An 8281-nucleotide genomic window follows, 5' to 3' on the forward strand; every position below is an offset into this window, starting at 1 on the left:
GGGAGGGAGGCGACAGGGTAAACAAGGAGCTATTTAATGGGTACACAGTTTCAGTTTCACTAGATGAAAACGTTCTGGAGATTTGTTGCAAAATAATGTGAATGTACACTTAAAGATGGTTAAGAACTGTGCATTTAAAAGTGGTTAAGGTGGTACATTTCTTATACCTTTTTTAAAAAACCACCACATAAAAATACATATGTAAAAGTATATAAAGTGATTCAGAGGACCAGGGCTCTAAATGAAAAGAAGTTTTAGGAATACCTTAATCAGTTTCTGCTTTTATTTTCCTTTTTATGTATACACAAGTGTGATTTTTAAAAAAATCCATGCTTAATTATGTCTAAGTAGGTTTTAATAAGTATAAAACTCCTAGGCAATAAAAACGACTTAATCCAGTCACTTTGTTCTAAAGCATCTGGTGGTATTCAGTGTCTTTTTTAAAAAAATGTATCTTTATTGTTGAAAGTATTACAGATGTCCCATTTTCCCCCATTGACTCCCTCCACCTTCCCCGCAACCTTCACCGCACTACTGTCTGTGTCCATGGGCATTCAGTGTCTCAAGTTATATGTCTGATGGGCTGGGTTCAGCCCTATCCAGAACTGTTGTCTTGAAAATGCATTATTGTAGATCTATTCCTATTTCTATTAATACTATTATTCTCAGTTAAGTTAAGCAGAAAAGGGAATTTATTAAAAGGATAACAGAACTTCTATTAAAGGGACAACATAGCTGAATATGCCCACTCCTTTTGAATCTATTTAAACAATGATTAAGGGATTCAAAATCACTTTGTTAATTTGTAAGGATAAAAAGAACTAGATAGATGCCAACATAATTTTGCAATCTACAGCATGAGGGTGAGTTAAACGGACTCTACACTAAAATGCCTGCAAAGGTTGGGGGAACAAATTTTTCAAACTTCAGAACCCCAAAAGGCTCAGTAATTGAACCAATGATTATACCAGGCAGCTCTGAAGGAGAAGGTGAGAGTATGGGTGGAGCTGAAAACAGGACGATTAGTTAAAAGCTTGTAAGAAGTTAAACTATTAAATTCCGTTCCTCAAGCCAGGGCAGCCAGAGGAGACTGCCTTTTCCCCATCCTGGCAAAAGACAGAAAGTTTCTTTTCAGGGCAGGTTGAAACATAGAGGATCTGGTCATGTTTTGAGTAGCTTATTGGGAAGGGAGGTTAGGTAAAGTCTACCTATTGAACCATGAGACCCTTTCTCATTCCCCTTTTGATTCCTCTCAGAACACAATGGCCACTAAGCTTAACCACCCTCTTCCACCATCCAATAAAGGTTTGTGGGAGGACACGACTAGGGAAACTGAGCAGCCCAAGAGGAAATACCTACAGATAATAACTGTTGAGAGTCCCTCAACTAAATGAAGTCCTGCATATATACGCACAAAGCTCCCAATATCATGCCAAATTCTATATATGCGTGAAGGTCTGTCTGAGATCCCAAGGTAACAGGAAGAGGACAGAGACCAGTGTTCAGTGCAGGATCGTAGGTGCAGGCAATGCCCTCCTGGCTTCCCCACAACCCCTACCATTTAGTCCCCGGCATCTTCATTCAGCCATGCATCCCTTATTGTGCAGTGAGCTATCAGGGAGGACATAATGACAAACCTGCCCATGGGATCCTCAATCCTGTTTTCGTATGCTGGGCCTCAGTTGTTTCCTGCAGTGAACTTTCTCCTTATCGAGAAGTTGTAACATGAGGAACATATCCATTTGAGCTCAAAAAGTCAGCAAATGAGTTAGATGCTCTCAACATTTTCCTACCCTGGATGTCACCCTCCACCCCAATGCTTAGCATTCGCAGAACATCAAATCTCACACAAAATCCTGAGAATCAAAGGTCCTAGAGACACATCCAGATCATGAAAGCAGCTAAAGAGAAAGGAAATGTAAAGACAATTAGAGTTGTGAATATACTGCCCAATTAGTCACAGAAAGTAATATAGGCCCAGAGAGGTTCAATATATCTACCCTCCTCTGATCCTTAAGCTGGATGCTTAATGTAGCTAATTCCAATTGCATTACTTATGCCCCCTTTTAAACAGTCTGGAGCAAACTACCTTATAGAGCAGCGGTTCTCAACCTGTGGGTCGCGACCCCTTTGGCGGTCGAATGACCCTTTCACAGGGGTTGCCTAAGACCATCCTGCTTATCAGATATTTACATTACGATTCATAACAGTAGCAACATTACAGTTATGAAGTAGCAACGAAAATAATTTTATGGTTGGGTCACAACATGAGGAACTGTATTTAAAGAGCCAGAAGGTTGAGAACCACTGTATAGAGGAACTTAATGAGGCATGGTTGATGGCCAGTAAGTATAGTTTGAGTGCATACACTCCATCTTCCTGTCCCAAATTTGTTGCATCTCTATCTGAATACCTGTTTCCATGATTGTTTCTGCAAGGGAAGATAGTTTGGAGAACTGGCCACCAGTTCTTAAATGCTTCTGCTTGGGAGTAACATGCATCATTTCCACTAACATTTTGTTGACCAAAGCAAGTCATGAAGCCACCTACATTCAAAGGGAGATCCAGGAAGGGGAAGAGAGCTTCAAACACTGGTCTGCTGCATCCCCCTACCACAAGAAGCTGGCCTAAACATTAATGTTGGGTTAAGGGGACGCATTGATGATTCCATAACTAGTGACGTGAGTTTTACTTGCTAAAGCAAGTGCATTGTATTCTTTGCTCTGAGGCGTATTTTTCCCTTTTCATTTTTATTGTGATGTTCTCTACTGGCTAATGTGCATTTTTATCTTGGCAGTCCTAAGCTCAGGGCTTTACCAGAAATGTCCCTGTGAAAAGGAACTTGAGGTCAATAGCAGAATTTGCTTACTCAAGCTGGCTCATCATCTATTCAGTGCCTTAATGAGGACAAGCAGGTTGAGTCCCTTTATTACACATGAACTGTAGGTTTGCTGTTGCTCTCATTCATTTGCTCTTGGAGCTCTGCAGAGCGGGGCCTGCATCAATCATCAACCACACACTCACTCAACATCGGTTACCTATCATTCCTTTACCAGGTATTGAGAAGTGCAAAGAAATACAACTCATAGCTCTTGTCCTCAAGAAAATAACCTTCCAGCCAAGGAAACAAGATGTAAACCTACCAAATATTACCATGCATGTTTCCATACAATATTGGTGGTCAGGCAATAAAATAATTTCAAGAAAGTTCAACATAAGGGGTCGTGTAGTCAGGGTCTTTGAAGAATGTGGAGGGTGAGCTGGGCGTGGATGGTGGTGGGTGTTGGGGAGTGGAGTATGGATCTCCCTTCTAGGCCTGCACATTTCTAGGGAGAGCCTGACAGAGGAGGAGGAGAGAGGAACAAGATCAGCAACAGTGATGGAGGAGAGAGAGCATTGATGGATTTGGAAAGTATACTGCCGACGTGGTGGGAGAACTATTGAAAGCAGAGCATGCGTGCCCCGGGTCCAGTCATCTCAGTCTGACTTCCAAGTCTCCCCCTAGGTCACAATGGTACCTGGGATTCCAGAAATTTTGCATCTGCTAGGACAGGGGTGGGCAACCCCTGGCACGCATGCCAAACATGGCACGCCAGTAACTTTTGCTGGCACGCGAAACCCTTTCTTATAATCTTCCATTTACAATTTTTTTCTTAATATCAACTTTTTTATTTTTGAGATAAATTCGGTGTAGGTGCATCTTAGATAAATAAATAATTTTACATAACATGTATACATTAAAAAATAAATGTATTTTTCATCATCATATACTGTGTTTTTGTCGCTCGAATGAATTTTATTATTTCTTCAAGGTTCTTCACATACGTACACCTTAAGAGATATCAAGTAGGCGTAACATGTTCTCCAACAATTAGGGTTGGCACGCAGAAGAATTTTGAGTCAGAGATTTTGCTGGTTTTGGCACGCACTCACAAAAAGGTTGCCCACCCCTGTTCTAGGAAGAACAGGGGTGGGCAACCTTTTGGATTAATAGCAGAATTCCATTCTCCACATTAGCCATCTTCGTGTCCCATCTGACATCCCTACTGGAGTCATACACTGTCACTTTTTTGGCATTGAAGTGCGACAATACGCATTGAGTGTCACCAACTAAGGAAGTTTACCCACGCCTTGGGGTCCAGAGCTTTACTGGGGCCTCATCTAAGAGGTCATCTCCGGTTCCAGCCCTCAGGAGGCCAACTGATACCATGTAACTAAAACACAGAACCTATGTCACAATGTCACTATCTGACTGGCCCAAGACCCCAGGCAAACGGAAGCCCTCCTCTCAGGAAGCCAAGGACAAAGGCCAGAACTCTTTTGGTGGTAAAGGTTAGATTCTTTACTGCACAATACCAAAAATGTAATCAATTTCATGAGAATTTGCCAGGGACACATATAATTATTAATGTGCAATTTCTTTCCTGAGAAAGTTATTTTAATCACACACCATGGGAACAACCATCAATGTGCTCAATAGCAAAACAAGTCCTTGACCGCAATGGCCTGCATTCTTTAGATCCAAACTTCTGTCCCTCTAGTCCCAGGAAAGCCCTCAGGATATAAACCACCTGTTTCTGCACTACACTGACAGGACCAAACTACACAGGGTTGAATGGAAACAGACAATCTGAAAGAACTCCGGGACTGCGAGAAAGGAGGGATTTTGCCATCGGGATCTTGCTCAGGTGGCTCAAGGTCTCCCCCAGAGAAGAGAATTTGGGCCAACAAAACCCCTTTCCCCGAGGTCCTTGATGTGAAAACAATTTCATAGCAATACTAAGATTTTATTCATTTTACTCATTCTCACATCCTCATGACTGTACAGGGGAGTTCCCTGAGGCTACGTGACATCTGGTGTCACAACAGATTAAATGAAGAAGCAGGTAGGAGAATCCAGCTGTCTTAAGCCAGGCATTTCAGAGATTGGCAAAAATGGAAAACAAGGCCATTGTTCTCACTAAAATTTTTTTAAAATACATTCTTCCTAAACATGTGTTATTTATATTAACATGCAATGAGTTCATTCCTTTAAAAACTAATTGATAAATATTTTTTTGAATTCTGGATTTTAATTTCTAATATATTAAATGTTGATATGCAAGTTTTTTGAGGCACTCAATCCATTTTTAGGGCAAAATGGATCCTGAGACCAAAAGAATTTGAGAATTGCTGGTGTGAGGGGGAACAGCAATGACTTTGAATGGAGACATCCCTACCACTACTAGCCACTCCACATGTCTCCCTTCAAAGCACACACACACACACACACACACACACACACACACACCAATCAAACTCCCTTTTATCTCCTACTTAAGGGGGGGGAAAGTTTAATTCAATAAGTAAATATTAAGTGGCTTAACAAAGCAACTAAAGAAAAAAATTCTCCAACTGAATAATGAAAGTGGAAGAAAATAGAATATGTCACTCCAAAATATGTCTCTTTGAGATAAAATTATTTTGAGCTGAAGGCAATTAAGACACAACAAACACAGGAAAAGCTCCCTTTATACTTTGCTTTTTCTGCATAAAAGCAGGACATAAATTCTCCTTTACTGGAGATGATTCTAATCTAGACTCTTATCAGCCAAGAGATGGCACCAGAGGAATTTGCAAACAAACCTCACTTTATTAGTTTCCTCCTGCATATTTACCTTCCCATAGTTTGCTGCCACTGGAAACCTAAACTGCCTTCCTTCACCTGCCACTTCTCTACAGACAGATTGTTCTTTGTTGAAAATGCTCTATATAAGCAGGAGTTCTAAACCACCTTTTCTAGTTACTCTTTCTCTTTCCCTGAGCCTCTCCCATGCTTGGATGAGATCTACAGGTTAACAAACTTCTGTGCATTTTTCTTTTATTAATATGTCTTTGTTACAGGGATCCCAACTGAGAATATAGAAGGGTAGAAAGAAAGATATTTTCCTCTCCTGTAAACATATGTAGTTTCAATATGGGAGCAAGGAAGGAAACACCCAAAATAACAACTAAATGCTAACGACTTTCAGATCATTTTGGTGTTATGTTATGTTTGCAAGCATACTCAAATTAGCTGTATTTGGACACTCAAAAATTTCAGTTTTTTATTAGCTTAGTTTGGAATATATATAATTATTTTCTTTTTCTTCTCCAATTTTATTAAGGTATATTTTATTATAAAAACTGCACGTATTTAGAATGCATTGTTTGATGAGTTTTGACATATATATATATATATATATATATAACTGGAGATGTGCCAGCAACCCAGGTACATGCCCTTGACCGGAATCGAACCTGGGACCTTTCAGTCCGCAGGCCGATGCTCTATCCACTGAGCCAAACCGGTTTCGGCCCTCATGCCCTTTTGTAATTCACCCTCCACTTCCATTAATCTGCTTTCTGTTTGTAATAGTTTGCATTTTCTAGAGTTTTATATAAAAGTATGTACTCTTGCAAAATCATTTTGAAATTTATTTAATTTGCATTTGTTTTTAGTTTATTGCTGAGTAGAAGTCTATTGTATAGATTTACCAAAACTTGTTTATTTATTCACTTGTTGATGGATACTGGGTTGTTTTCAGGTTTTGACTATCCTATCTAATAAAAGAGTAATATGCAAATTAACCATCACTCCGACACAAAGATGGTGGCGCCCAGTCCTCTCAGCCCCTCTGGAGTCCTCCAGTCCTGGGGGCAGCTGCTGAGAGCAAGGCCTGCTTGCTGTCACCACGGCGACCTGGGAGTGGCCAAGCGGGCCCCACAGACAGCAGAGAACCACGGGGAGTGGACCTAAGCTGTCAGTAGGACATCCTCTGAGGGCTCCCCGATTGAGAAGGTGTAGGTCGGGCTGAGGGACCCCCCTCCCCGCCCCTCCCTCCCTCCATGCACAAATTTTGGGCCTCTAGTTGCAAATAAACCTGTGTATATTTGTGTACAAGTCAGGGTGAATACATGTTTTTATTTCAATTCAATCACATGTGTGTTTAACTTCATAAGAAATTGTCAGACTTCCAACCTGTTCTTCAACATGATCACACCATTTCACATTCCTACCAGCGGTGTGTGAGAGAGTCCCAATTGTTCCACATCATTGCTAACACTTAGTATGGTCCGTCCTTTAACTTTTAGCCAATGAAAAGTATGTAGTGATAACCTGTTACTTTTTCTCCACCTTCTGACAGCCCTATAATATCACTGTTTTCTTAATTTTCTAAATATTATTCATCATTCTAGACCAAGAGCATATATGGTCCTTCAATAAAGTATTAAGCATTTTAAATAACTAAATGAGCCCTCTATTTGTGCTGATAAGGAAAGTCTCTAAGATATATTAAGTGAAAATAGTAATGTCTATATATTACAGTGCTTTCTACAGGTCAAGCACTGTCTTAAGCATTTAATAGAGATTAACTCATTTAATCCTTCTACCAACCTTAGAGGCAGGTACTCATATTTTCCTCCATTTCAGGGGTCAGGAGCCAGCCTCAGTGATGTGTGTCCATGGTCATACCTGTAATAAATGACAGAGTCAAGACTGGAACACAGGCTCCAGAGCCTCAGCTGTTAAGAGCTCTACAATACTCCGGCTCCATGTGTCAAGGCACAGAGCAGCTACCAAAGGGGGAGGAAATATCTATTCACATGTATTTAAATGTGTATAAAAGATCTTTGAAAAAATACACCAAAGCACAGTAACATTGATGGCCATTGTGGAGGGAAGTTGGAGTTGAAGGAAAGGGGAGAAAAGAAAATCTTTAGAATGTTGAACCTTGGGAATATATTATTTACTAAAAATAGCAAATAAAATATAAGTAATAAAAATACAACTCATGAGTCCAACTCCTTAGTCCAACTTTCTTCCAAAGTGCTTCCCAGATATTCAATTCCAGATCCACGTTACCCAACAACTGATATTTGGTTGTTGCCTCATTTTTTATGTAAGTCATCTTTCTCTACCAGATTATAAACTCCTTGTATGAAATACCCCCTTCATACTTAGAAGTCTTGGAGTTCCCTGCAGTGCTTAGCACAGTACTGGACATTAATAAATGCTTAACAATAATCTGTTTATTAACTGGTAAGCCTGTTCCCAAGAGACTGAAATCCTGGCCCCGAGCCCACTTTCTGTAGCAAGCTGTCTTTTGTGATGAAAACATGTGGGACTGGGTCAGCCTAGGCCAGTGATGGCGAACCTTTTGAGCTCAGCGTGTCAGCATTTTGAAAAACCTTAACTTAACTCTGCTGCTGTGTCACATATAGAAATTTTTTGATATTTGCAACCATAGTAACACAAAGA

The sequence above is a fragment of the Myotis brandtii genome, unplaced genomic scaffold, assembly GCF_000412655.1.
Source record: "Myotis brandtii unplaced genomic scaffold, ASM41265v1 scaffold99, whole genome shotgun sequence".
Taxonomy (NCBI): Eukaryota; Metazoa; Chordata; class Mammalia; order Chiroptera; family Vespertilionidae; genus Myotis; species Myotis brandtii.